Source organism: Ixodes scapularis, unplaced genomic scaffold, assembly GCF_016920785.2.
Source record: "Ixodes scapularis isolate PalLabHiFi unplaced genomic scaffold, ASM1692078v2 PGA_scaffold8__174_contigs__length_109621045, whole genome shotgun sequence".
Taxonomy (NCBI): domain Eukaryota; kingdom Metazoa; phylum Arthropoda; class Arachnida; order Ixodida; family Ixodidae; genus Ixodes; species Ixodes scapularis.
Genome location: NW_024609883.1, coordinates 35,820,484 through 35,834,073, shown reverse-complemented (window position 1 = coordinate 35,834,073; position 13,590 = coordinate 35,820,484). Strand labels below are relative to the sequence as shown.

Genomic DNA, 13,590 nt, shown 5'->3' with positions numbered 1-13,590 from the left:
ACTGTTTTCGCAACAAATGATCAACAGGCTAGATATAAAAGAGGGTTGCTTTCGGCTGAAGGAGAGTTCAATAGGAAATTTTATTATGAACAAGTTGAACTGTTCGATTCTTATTGTTTGATTTATTTAGTATGAAGCAAAGCAGAGGCGGCTATAATTAAGATATAAACATCCGATTGTCGCCCTCTTTCACTGGGCATGTACGCTCTAAGTGCACTGTTCTATAAAAACGAAGGCTTCGACAGCTCCGTGTACCGTAATAATGTGAGACTGTCAGTTTAACGTTTGATATGCTCGCAAATTGTTTCAGAGAGGATAGACGAAAGAATTCACTGGTTGTATTGCGAGAAAATAGCATTTGGGCCAGGATCTTGGCGGGTCGAAATGGTTCGAATCAGGTTGATATGGTTAGGGTAGAGTCCGGTCGGAACAATTCGGAACAGATCGGGTCGGGTCGGGTCTTGTCGGAAGAGCTCGGAACGGGTTGTGTCGGGTGGTGCTGATTAGGGTCGCTTTGGATGTGGGAAGACTAGGCTCTACTGAGATGAGTTGGTGAGATTGCAGATGGGATCACACCGGTAAAACTGGGGCAGTTTATACGGGGTAAGCTCAGTTGTAGCCACTTCATTTGGCCTGGGTTGAATTGTGTTTTGTGCACCTCGTTCTGTTCGACTATTTTAGAAAGAAAAAATCCCACACCTCAAATTCATTCATATCATTAATTGTAACATCCTAAAATGTACGTTAAAGAATTCAGCTATAAAGGCAGCAGATCTGACATAATATTTTTGTTTCGATTTAGGTTTAGAGCGGAGAACTACAGGAATATTTTAGAATTTTGTGTAATCAAAACTGTCGCCACAAGGTTCATTCATATTCCTATCGGATGTCCTATCTTGTTAATTTATACTATATAGAAACATATCACTCTGTACGTGTGATACTGTGAACTAGAATAAAAAACACATTTTGGTTGAATTCTATACAAAGTGCTGGAGCACTGGAGAGAGCGAAGCCCAGGAGCAAACAATGACTCCTGATCACACGCGTAGCGTACAACAAAAGACATCGCTCTTGTTTTAAAAGTGCTGCGTACCAATTCCGTCGTCACTCCTTATTCTCTCTCTCTCTCTCTCTCTCTCTATATATATATATATTAAATAAGCTTCCCCTTCTTTGAATGCAAGTACAAATTACACGATGTTGAACGCACGCGCAGATGATTTAGAATTAAGCAATCACCGATCGATAACCGGGAGAAAGTAGATCTAGGGATCCCTCTCTTGTATCCACCAGCTGGAGGTCTCGCAACCCAAATGTTCCTGACATAAGTTATTAACGTAAGACTGAGCATTTACAGAAGAAACAAAAAACAAACGTGAGGCCCCACCACCCCAAAGTACACTCGGATCCATATGTTTATGCGTACTGCCGTACTGCATGTCACCCAAACAGTCACGCCCTCTCACGGCAGCAAAAGAACGCAAATGTTGGGAACTTGAACCGAGAGGCGGCGCTGCTGCTACAGGGCGAAAACGACGAATTGCATTAGGGGGAGGCATTGCAATGAGGAACAGCGTCGACAAGAGTTCTTTGTCTTGGCTTAATTAAGGCAAGGAGCGCTTGACAACGTCTGCTGTTTTGATTGCTTTCGTTTTTTTTTTTTGTGTGTTTTTCGCTTTTTTGAGGGGCTGATTCTACTTAGCAGAATCTTATTCGTTGCTTTTGTAGCAGTTCTGTGCAGTCGTGTTCCTTCATCGTGGCGGAGCTTCAATGGAGGAAGGAATCATCAAAGAGCGCCTCCACCGCCATTTTGTTTTGGTGTACGCATCCATTTTGTTGCGCAATAAGATTGTCACGGGTTTGAATCAGTATTGGATCTCTGAATTTCGATAGGCCCCATATCAATTATATAAGAACTACGTGAGTAAAGCACAACTTAAAATTATGTGAACATTATGCATAAAGATGAATATAAAGAGAAAAACCGATAGATATACCGTCATGTCTTGTTGATATGAACACACAAGTACCCCCCCCCCCCCCCTAAGCATCCATAATGTAAGTCCGTCATGATAACAAGACAAAACTGCATGCATATAGTATACCCATGAACGTCTACAAAAACGTTCGCCGAGATAACGGTGCGTTCATATTAATAGGGTTCATATTAAGTATACATGATTGTACGCAGATATGAAACTACGAACTTATATTTATAAAGACCAACAGACGAAGAGTCAGACAGATGCTGACACGCAAATAAAAAGAGACGGACAAACACAACCAAATAGACAAACACATAATCAGCGGACAAAAAAAATAGACAGGGTAATAGAGAGAGAAACAAAGACGAGAAAATAAATAAAAAAAGAGGGGCAGGGACAGCCACATAGTGTCAGAGATAGAACAAAGATGCAGATCGAAATACAGAGAAAAGGACATAAAAAGAAACAGAAATCCAGATAAAAAACGCAGAAAAAACAGACAAAGAGACAGACAGGCCGTCAGAGATACAAGAAAGGAATAAAGTAATGAATGCACTAAGGTCACAGGAAATCGGCGGCATTGTAGTCCTAGAGGTAGTGGAGATGCGGGCACTAATGCTTTGCGACGATTAGTTGGCACAATTCAGGAAACAACTCCCTCGTTTTCTGGGCTACGAAGTCCCGTACCTATTAAGTGTAAAAAATGTAATTACGCATAACCCGCATACAAAAGGTAATTAAGTTAACACAATAAAAAGTGGAGATAACTCAAGAACAACATCGCTTAATATAGAAACAAAGTACTAACGTAAAAATGATAGCAATCGTATTAAACATATTAAACTTTATGAGTTGCATTCAAGTATTCTCACGCTCATTGATTACAAACACGTCGAAGAGTATTGAATATTCTTAGCAAACGACATAGCTGACGTAAGATTCATAAGCACTATACACCAAAAATCTGTGTTTACTTTTTCTAACGTGACGTAGGTCGTACAATATATACAGTTAAAAAAAAACAGGGGAAAGATCAGATGTCTGGTACAATTTGAATAATATTAATAATTGTATAAATATATATATATAGCAGTTATAGTTTTGATCCTGCAGACGTCATTTTAAGAATTAGGTCGCGGGTTACGCCTGGTACATTTAAAATATATTCATATTGCCGCGCGCGCAGCTCGCCAAGGAGGCAGCACGCGCGTGGCCTAACAGTTATCGTGCCTCCCTCCCACGCGAAAAGCAAGGGTTCGATTCCTGGGAGCCGTGCATCTTTTGTTATTCCTGCAATTTAGTTTTCTGGTAGATTCGAGAATCCTGTGCGGTGTTCGAGGTCCGAATGTTCTACGCGTCGATCATACTACGCCGACTATTCCAGAAGTACGTATTATCGGAAACAATATGAGCGTGAACGCGCCTCCGCTTATCGCCGCAGAGGCGCGTTCACGCTTATATTGTTTGCGATAGTACATAAGGGGCTCCGCGTGGCGAACCGGAGTCAGTTTCGCCCCAGCGATGCCCGCGACGCTCTACTGTTCTCTTCTGTTTCCTCCTTATTTTTGGACACAAGTTCACCTCCATTAAACGTTTCAGTTTACCCAGTTATTCTTTGGTTCATCTTGTCATACGTGACAATATTAATATTATTCAAATTGTACCAGACATCTAAGCCCTTCCATCTTTTACAACTGTATGTATTGTAGGACCTATGTCACGCTAAAAAAGTAAATACACATTAAACAAAACACGTTAAAAAGTAAAAAACACAAACACACACACACACACACACACACACACATATATATATATATATATATATTGTGGGGAACGGAAAAAGACGAGAATAAAGAGGACCGACGACCGGGGAACGAGTTGGCACGCGGGGCAGTCGAGGCTTGAACACCGCGAGAACTGGTGTTCGTTTTCTCGTTTCCACATTTGGCGACCAACGTGGGGCTCGAACCCACGACCTACTACTGGCGCCCAAAGTGGGGCTCGAACCCACGACCTACTACACCAGCACTGTATTTGAAAATTGCTGTGAGATTCTCGGTATCCAACATAATTGTACTTCCCCCTATCACCCCCAGGCCAATATCACTGAAAGAGTAAATCGCAACCTCCGGGCAATGCTAATTTCGTACACTAACGAACACCGCGACTGGGACTCTTATATCCCAGAGATGGCCTTTGCTATCCATACCACAGAAAACCGAAACACGGGATTCAAACCGGCACGATTGAATTTTGGTCGGGAGCCATGGAAAACATTATAGAGCTTGCGCCAGATGCTCGCCCGTGTCAATCACACTCGAGGTTCGCGCAAAGACTCTGCGATAATATCCGAAATAATGTGACACATGCCCGGGGGAATATCGAACTAGCCCAATCACGACAACGAACCCAATATAATAGAGGCCGGAGAAACGTCGAATTTTCTGTCGGAGATCTAGTTCTCCGATGCACTCACTTACTCAGTAACGCCAGCCAAGGATTTTCCGCTTCACTTGCCAAACGATGGGAAGGGCCATTCGTGGTCGAGACGCGAATTACACGCCTCGCATATCGATTACGGTGCCCCATAACCGGCGCACGCCTCGGACCTGTTAACGTCAATGACTTGAAACTTTTTATTGAACGTGGCGAAGGGTGTTGAGAGTTCAGTAACGTCGTCTCCATCTTGTCTAATTGTGCCTCTTCCTGACCTCGACTACCTGCAGCCATGCCGCCAGACCGACCGTGGTCACGGCCACGCCACCCCCGCGGCGGTCGTCTTACCATCGGTCGCGCTCCCCGGCAGCCGCAGTCTCGGCCATCGGCCGCCTCCTCAGCACCCACGGCGACGCCCCCGAACCCATGAGGCTGCGACGTGGTGCATCATGGAGCATCACAGCCTCGTGGGGTTCGCTTCCCGCCTGCGCTGGGACCTACAGCCACAGGTCCCACAAGGACTGGCGCCGACCGACGTCCCATGCACCATTCCAGGGACGCACCCTGAATGAGCGGTGCGCAGGGGACACACCGTCGACCTACACCGACAAAGAGCGTGCCGGGGTATGCGCCCTGTGCCACGTGCCCATGATAGCGGGGGAGAGTCATCTACACGGGGCCCTCCACACCGAGCGTCGCCAACGACAAGAGAACAACGCATCGGAAGCAACTCGGCCGCTAACATCCGCCGACGTCGAGGCGGCGCTCATCGTCGTGTCGAGATCGTGCACCGAGAGGCTTAGGGCGCCTAACCAGGCAGCAGACCCACACGAAGATGTCGTCATTGACGAGTTTTAATCCGCCTCCCTGCCAACTCCCTCCTGCCTCATTCAGCAAGCCAACGGCCCCGAACGCGGTATAGAACACCAGGAGCACAGTGAACGTCTCCCGTTCCAGCGCATGGCGTCGAGAGTCAACACTTTGCAGTCGAAGCTCAGAGTTCCAAAAGCCAGAGTCTGCTTCCACCGTCCTTCCCGCCAGCCGTCGCGCCACCCCAAGCTCTCCGATTCGCGCCCTTTCAAAAGTTCTTTGGACCGCACGTCAGATACCGTTCGGAGTCGCAGTACCATCGTACGGTCCTCCGTTCATCTTCGAAAAGCTCAAGACTCGCAAAACCGCCATGGGAGCCTCCTTGGTCGACATCACACAGTCCGGCGTGGAGAACCTCGACAGCGACGTCTGCTTGTGCGCCCCGGATGCCGAGTCGTACACGCTATTCGCCGGCCTGTTCAACCCGGTGATCGAGGACTACCTCGGCGGCTTCAAGGCGACCGACAAGCACCCGCTCACGCACTTCGGAGACCTCAGCACCTCGGTCAACGTAGACCCCCCACGACCAGTTCGTCATTTTCGCCGGCGTGCGCTGCGGACGCTCGTTGCAAGGCTACCCTTTCAACCCGTGCCTGACGGAGGCCCAATACAGCGAGATGGAAAAGAAAGTGACTCTGCGTATGCTGGAGGGCGAGCTGTAGGCCACCTACTACCCACTGGCTGGCATGGGCAAGAAGACGCAGCAGCAGCTCATCGACGGCCACTTCCTCTTCAAGTACGGCGACCGCTTCCTGCAGGCGGCCATCGCTGCCGTCAAAACCAAACGCTCCCTTCCCCCGAAGGGGGGGAACGTGTGGGGAACGGAAAAAGACGAGAATAAAGAGGACCGACGACCGGGGGGCGAGCGGGCACGCGGGGCAGTCGGAGCTTGAACACCGCGAGAACTGGTGTTCGTTTTCTCGTCTCCACAATATATACATATATATATATATATACGGAACGTGCGTATTACAAGAAAATGCGAGGTTTGCCTTTCTTCCTTGTCAAATTTTGCACAAAAAAACAGAAGTAGGTACTGCTAGAAAACATTTTCTAGATTTTAAAAGCTTCTTTTGTTTAATAAAAAGTTAAATAAAAGGTTAGTCGCTGAAGTCCGTTGGCACTTAAGAAGGTAGGGCGAAGGAAAGAAAGTTCGGGAAAGAGCTAGCAGAAGGAACGTTGGAGAGGAGAGAGGGAAACCTCCTCCTCTCCAGCGTTCCTTCAGCTTCCTCTTTCCCGAACTTTTTTTCCCTCGACCCGCCTTGTTGAGTCGCAACGGGCTATAGTATCCTAATTATTTTCCGAAACGCGGCCTCGCAAAACAAAGTGAATGAAAAGCTCGGTACGTTGGGACACTAATAGCGGATTAAAAAAAATAAGCCCCTGCTCGTACCTCCTTTATTTATATATATCTATATGTATATATATATCTATATATATATCGACATAAATTAAAGAGGTATACATATATAAATTATATTGCTTACGTAGCGGCAAACATGAAAAGAAACTCTGCCAAAACAGAAATATATTTTTTACACCGGCAAGAATGTTTTACCGGCCCTCCAGTTTAATTAAATCTCCATATATATAATCGTTTTTTCGCATAATTTAAGCTATATTCATCGACGAAAAAAAAAAACATAAAATACGGGGCTCTAAGTGTAGAGTGAGACGAAGGAAAAAGTTTCAAGGAGTACAAAAATCGAAAGAAGACACTTTCAGACGTAAACATTACAAACAAAAAATATGTAAAAAAAAAAAAAAAAAAACTGACATCGAATTTTGCAGATCGACTAAAATATGAGCCGCTTAAAACCGTCGACCATATAGATAATTTAAATATATATATATATATATACCCTTAAAGATGCCCCTTGGCAGTTGTTAGGTATTAATAATCCTTAGCATGAAAAATTCCCCCAGCACTTATCGCCACCCGGTCTTCTTCCTTGACTTTTAGAACGCGTGTCGTGCGTGTCCGTCTGGTTTTTATTTTCTTTTTTTTTCTACGACATTTTCCGTTCGTTGCTAATCAGCGTGCGTTTTTCGAAGGCCGATGGCGAATATTTCATCGCTCATAATTAATGCGATCCCTGGATCGGCTCCCCAGGGGGCGGGAGTGAGGCATATCTTCGATCCCACGTGGAATTTCAGGAGGCATCGACGAGCACCCGAATCCCAAGGCAACTACTGTCGAAACTTTATTTTCTTTTTTTTTTTTTTTTTTAAACTTTGGGTCACAATGGAACCCATCTTTGTTTCGTCATCTGGGTCGCTGCGGCCGTATGATGAAATTCGTCCCGCCGTGAACCGCAAGCACTTGGTGTACGAAACCCTTTTCGTAGACCGCTTGCATATTAGTCACGCACCAAAAAGCACGCAGCTAGTGCAGTGCGGTGACGTGTGACAAGTGAATAAACGCCTTACCCGGTACAGCGCGTTGCTTTTTCTCGGAAACCTGATCACGTACTCGTTATATTTTTAGACAAGTAACGGATATCTTGTTACTTCTTTGGAGTTATGATTATTGTATAGTGACGTAATTTGTTACATCCCCCCCCCCCGGCCACTAAAAAAAAAAAAAAGTTACACTTACATTATTTTTGTGTGTGTTTCTAGGCGTCTAGTTATACGAATTCTTTCCCTTTTCCTACAGACCGTCAAAACCAAAACCGTAAAAAAAAGATAAGGTAATTGTGTTAAGCTTCTGTGTGGGCATAATATTTGTTCAATTATGGCTCCTATGAATACCTGCAACGTTAAAACAGTAACATTTTTTTTTAAATTTATAAATAAAGAGTAGCGCAAAAGTAATGTGCGTTACTTTTTATCGGTAATGGTAAATGAACCGCGTTCCTTTTATTTCCTAGTAACGTAATTGTTACTTTATTGGGGTGACGTCTATAGCACTTGTAGTTACACGCGCTGCACGTGCCGGCGTCTGCAGCACTGGCTGTTCTAAAGAAAACATGTAAATCAAATGGTACTTCCCACGTGCGTTCGTCAGCGTCTTACTTTGATTATTTACTTCGAATATTTTAAACTGACGAGGCTTGCACGAGCTGCGCGAGTCTTTAGGTTCCCAGCGTTCCCCTTGGAGCTCGGGAAATTTGGCAAGATGTCGATTGGGAATGTCATGAAAATGCCAAAGTTTAAGTTCTATCAAATTTGAATTTTTTCAAACTTGTAACGCAGACCTCGACAAATGTTCGATTGAGGTACCGCTTCAACGCGCTTGCGATGAATTTGAGAAGGTGCTTGTTCCACCCGTCGTAAAAGTTGACCAACTAACTAAATCCTTAGTATATTAAGCGTATGATTTTTATTGCAAAATAATTGGGAACCATCTTCTAAATTATAAAATAAAGTACCGGGTAAATAAAAAAAAAATTTTGTGGACGTCAAGCGAAGCTTTTTAAATTACAAAACTATTTACACAAAATTATACAAAATTGGTGAGAGAAACAATATACGCCTAGAAGCGGAAATGTGTGGAACATTTAACAAAGAAAAACGTTTTTTTGTGTTGTTTTTTTGTTGGGGAGGGGGGGGAGGGCTGGGTGGCGCCAGCTACCACCCCTTATGAAAGGATGTAGTAGGCACAATCCATACGTTCACCCATCGTCAAACCATTCCAAAGGTTCGAAGGGTCGGCGAAGCAGTCCAATCTCCATATTCAACACTCAACGTCAGGTTCGATCAAACGTGTCCAACATCTTAACGTTTAATAAATTCTGGTACAGCCTGAACCGATGTGGGTTACTTACAAGGCGTGACGGGGAAATGTGTTGGTGGACGTTGCGTCATCAAGTGAAAAGATGACATCTTGCGCAACGCCCCTCGCGTGAATACAATAATGTTGTTTTTGATCCCGATTGGCACTTGCCCGTGGCAAGCTCAAACATTTTTGTGGGTTTTGTTTAGGGGGAAGTTCTAGCTAGTGGAATGTGATGGCGTAGCTGAGTTCCTCCAATAAATAATAAGCACATCTTTGAAAATTGGGACGCCGGACGCTGACGGAGTCACGAGAATAAGGCAGGCAATCAGGTTTGCTTGTCCTATAACGAGGTGGCGTAACATGTCGGACAGAAGCCAGAGACAGCTTAAAGGGACACTGAGGGTATTTATGCTCGCACAGGTTTTTACTTGAACATGACGTGCAAGATCACAACTATACCAGTACACACTTTGCGGTTCGAAATTCTTTTTCTTTCCGCCCGAAAACAGTCGGTCGAGAATTGGCCGGTTTAAAGGGGTCATGAAACGATATTGGGTTGAAATGTTCATCACTTAACAGAGGCGTACTTGCCCTTGTATGGTCCAAGTATAGTCGCACGAACCGCCACGGATTCAGAAGCTTCGTGATCGCGGTGAAATTGCAACGATAAAAGGGGACTATTTCTTTCAGTCTTGCATTAGCAAAGCTTTATAACGTAATGTGGAATCGAAACCATCCACCTGACGACAGTCGAGCGCGGCTCGTGGACTGGACACGAGAACTGCGTGAGCACTCGACTTCGGCTTGTTACAATCAATTCCTCGGCGGGTACTCGATTAGTGGCTCGTGTCCAACCACTACGATGATGAGAATAGCCGAACTCTAACAATGCCCGGAGCTCAGCACGCGTTTCCTGCCTTGCCGACTCCAGCGCGTGGCTATGATTTACGTTGTTGGCAAGGATAGACACCAGGTCGCGTGTCCGCTTGTTCTCGCTCCGAGTTGAGGAGAAGGACAATGTTCACATTTCTAGAATTTATTTGCCGACTTCCATGTGGCACACATTGAATATTAAATAACGGTCATAAAAAAAATGTCGCACAGATTACAGGAGGTACATGTACACGTCTTTCACAATATGGCGATGTACCGCGGTCATACAGGAGGCTGAACTACGCGATGGCGGCCCACGAGGGACCAAGGTTGCGACAGACGTCGGGCCGCTACTTCAGAACTGTCGTTCGTGGTACCGGCCAACCGATCTTCAAGCGTAGAGAAACTAGCGGATGAGAGATAAGTGCAAAACAATGGACCTTTTTCCAGTAAGGAGCGCCTCATGACGGTTTCGCCGCCTACTGCAAATGGAGGGCAACCGGACTCGCCTTCTCCCATGGAAACAGATTAGTGTCGCAAGAAAACAGTGCCCCCCAAGAATGGCGAAAGGGCGGTCAAGGTCAAGGGAAAAGGGTGTGCGCGTGCGCAGACGCTTACTGGAAAAAGGTCCATTGCGCGACAGACGGTGCACCAACTTCGTCGTCTGCTTCACACGCCGGAGAAGCGGAGAAAAAAAAAAAAAAAAGCGCGGTCCGGAGCAACCACGTGACTTCCGGCCATAAGCTTCCGTGCTCGTGTTTCGGTTTTGGTTTCGAGAAGTTGAGGTTTTGGGCTTTATTACAGATATACGTGCCTCCATGGCGACACATTGATTTCTTATTGTTCTGACTCCATACTAAATCGCCTTGCAAAAATTTTACTTTCTATATACTATTAATCTTGTCACTCCTGAGCCAATGAGATTGAGGTCTTCCACAATAAAAAAAGCCGAAGCACGAATTACAAAGCAGGAAGTGAAAACATATGAAGCCACTCTCTATGTTTCTTAAGTTCTGAAGGGTTATTCATTTAATTATTTATAGATATCGCTAACCATATTTTATAAAATGTGACTGGAGGGGTTAGGGCATTTTAGAGCGCTTCTCTTAGGCGCCTGTTTCGGGGTTGAGCGGTGTCGTCGTCGGTGTCGGCATCGGCGTAGCCGTGAGCAATGTTTCCCGCTAAAGTTAGCGAAAAAATGTCCTCCCTAAATTTAGCGGGAAAGTGTTTCCATTAAATTTAGGGGGAAACTTTCCCCGCTAAATCTAGCGGAAAAACTGACTTCACGTGACCTTAACACCAATTCAATTTCCTTGCTAAATTTCGCGGGCAAAGTTTCGCAAAATTTAGCGGGACATTTATCGAAAATTTTCCGCTAAATGGGAGGGGAGCAGGAGAGCAAGAGGGGAGGGGGAGGAGGGGCAGACTTTCCCTCCGTACCCCCCCCTCCTCCTCCTCAAGAGCTGCGCTCTAATCCGGCATTACAGAGAATTGTAAAGGTCTTTAATTTTTTTTTGCAGAAGAAGTTCAACAAAACTATTATTAAATGTAGTAAATACAAAATGGCAACATTGAAATGCTGCAACAAGAAGTACAAACACATAGTCGACTTTCCACGGTCAGCCTTCTGGTGATTTAAAGATAACTCGACTGAAGACAAATTGATATGTACTTTAGGAAGACTGTTTCCCCCTGTTCCAGGGGAAAAAAAAGTGCATTTAAGAGTCAGCGAGACAAAGGTATGGAACTATACGTCGTCTCATCCCACGATGGACTAAAGGCCAAAGCCACGGGCCGCCAGCTCCGAACACGTTCCACGCTAAACTACGACACGCTTGGCAATGATTAGGTTTGGACGAATAATGCTTCGAATCAAAAAACGCTGCGTCACTGTTATAGCTTCGACACCGCAAAGAGCCACTACGTCGTGGCTTTTGTTGCAATGTAAAATTGTTGAGTCACTCATTGCTCAATCCGAACCTCTCTGTCCACCCATTCCCATCAGTGATCCGAGACGCCGGCACCGATACCTGCATCGAAGCGAAATACCATGCAATGTCTAAGGGCTCGCGATTGGATCTGGCGGTTTGTAGCTTCTGCCTTTAGTCCATCGTAGGGCGAGACGAAGTCTTTAACTTTCTTTTATAGAGCCTTTTTGTGCAAACTTCGCGTAGCTGGGATCGTTCTGGCGTTACCTATATTAAAGAAGCAGCGTTAAAATCGCCATTCTGTAACGTGTACCATAATAGAATAAAATGTGTTTTGCGTTACTTAAGCTATGTTTGAGTATAAGAAATGCCGCGGCAGCGGCGTTTAAAAAAAAAAAACGAAATCGATTATAATAATAATGTAGCTAGATCAAGCCTAAGATTACAATCATTTATTTTTTCTCGCGTGTCTGTATTTTTGTTTCGGGCACAACTGCTTTGGAATAGGACTAGCGGAATCATGTGCGATATCCTTTTCTTGTTACATTTATGCTTCTTGCCAAACTCAGCTTTAATAACAAAAAACAGTTAAAATGTTTCAGGTTTTTTAAACCAGCAGCTGTCTATTTTCCTTTGGGACAGTGGCAGTATTAAAATCATAAAAGTAAGGAAAGAAAAAAAAATTCGGGGGGTCGCGTCTGTACAAACACGTGAACGATATAGACACTTGAAATAACAGGTCTGAGCAGGGGGCAAAAGTAAACCCAGAAAGAGAACCATGAAACCAAAAGCAGATTATGCTACGCTCTTTGTCATACGAAGAGCGCACCCGAGCGGGCTAATGTATTACAATTCGCCCCTTTCCCCTCCCTCCGCCTTGCACCCCCTTTCCCCATTATCTCGCCCCTTCCCATCTTAACGCGCGCGCCTCCCGCGGGGAAGAAGTACTTTCAGTAATTTACGTACCCATCCTCGCATCCGTTAAGAACTCCTGTGCCCCCCGTTTTTTCTCGGGGCTTTTTTTTTTCGGAACGGTACTTCATCTTTTATGCATAATGTTTCCTTCGCAACTCCATCCTCTCCCCCTGTTTCTTTTTTTCTTCTCTTTATAGTATTTTCCTCCCTATTCCTAGCTTGCTTCAGGCAATATATTATAAATAAATAAAAACGTGCGGCTTTTTCTTCGACGCCTTGGCGCGTTTTTTTTAAAAAGCTTTTAAGGCAGTGAAGAGCGCAGCACCTCTTTATTTAAGTGTGTATTTTTTGTATCATTTTTTACACCTCGTATAGAAATTGTGACACTTTTTTATCACATTTGACAACGTTTTCACAATCTTTTTTTATTTTATGGTTTCATTCTTTACGTAGAAGACAAAGCGACAACTTCGAAACGCTTTGAAGGACGCTTAGAAAAAAAAAAAAAAGACATTTGAAAAAAGGGTTTTCCCCTCCTCCCTTTTTCAAATGTCTTTTTTTTTTTGCGACATTGGGTTATGACAAAAAACTACGCTAAAAACTACAAGGAACCATCTTTACTGGTAAAGAGGCACAAAAAGTATTCTACGCGTCATCCGTGTGTAAGACACGGCCTTATCGTTCCCGTCCTTTGCTCTTTTCTTCATTTTGGGTTTCTTGGTTTTCGTTCATAGTCTTCCGAGGCGATCTAACGTCGTCAGAGCGATCAGAAATGGAAATCATTGCGGAAAATTCGCGAGAATAATATTATAATATTTTGAACCCGAAATAATTGTGCTCGAGGGCTCAGAAATTGAAG

The 13,590-nt window shown here is 44.7% G+C and overlaps 2 pseudogenes; both read left to right on the top strand.

The window, feature by feature from the left end:
• The first annotated feature begins 198 nt into the window (after positions 1–198).
• Positions 199–5,282, top strand: LOC120836796 (annotated as a pseudogene).
• A 102-nt stretch (positions 5,283–5,384) lies between these two features.
• LOC120836795 lies at positions 5,385–11,522 on the top strand (annotated as a pseudogene).
• The last annotated feature ends 2,068 nt before the right edge of the window (positions 11,523–13,590 follow it).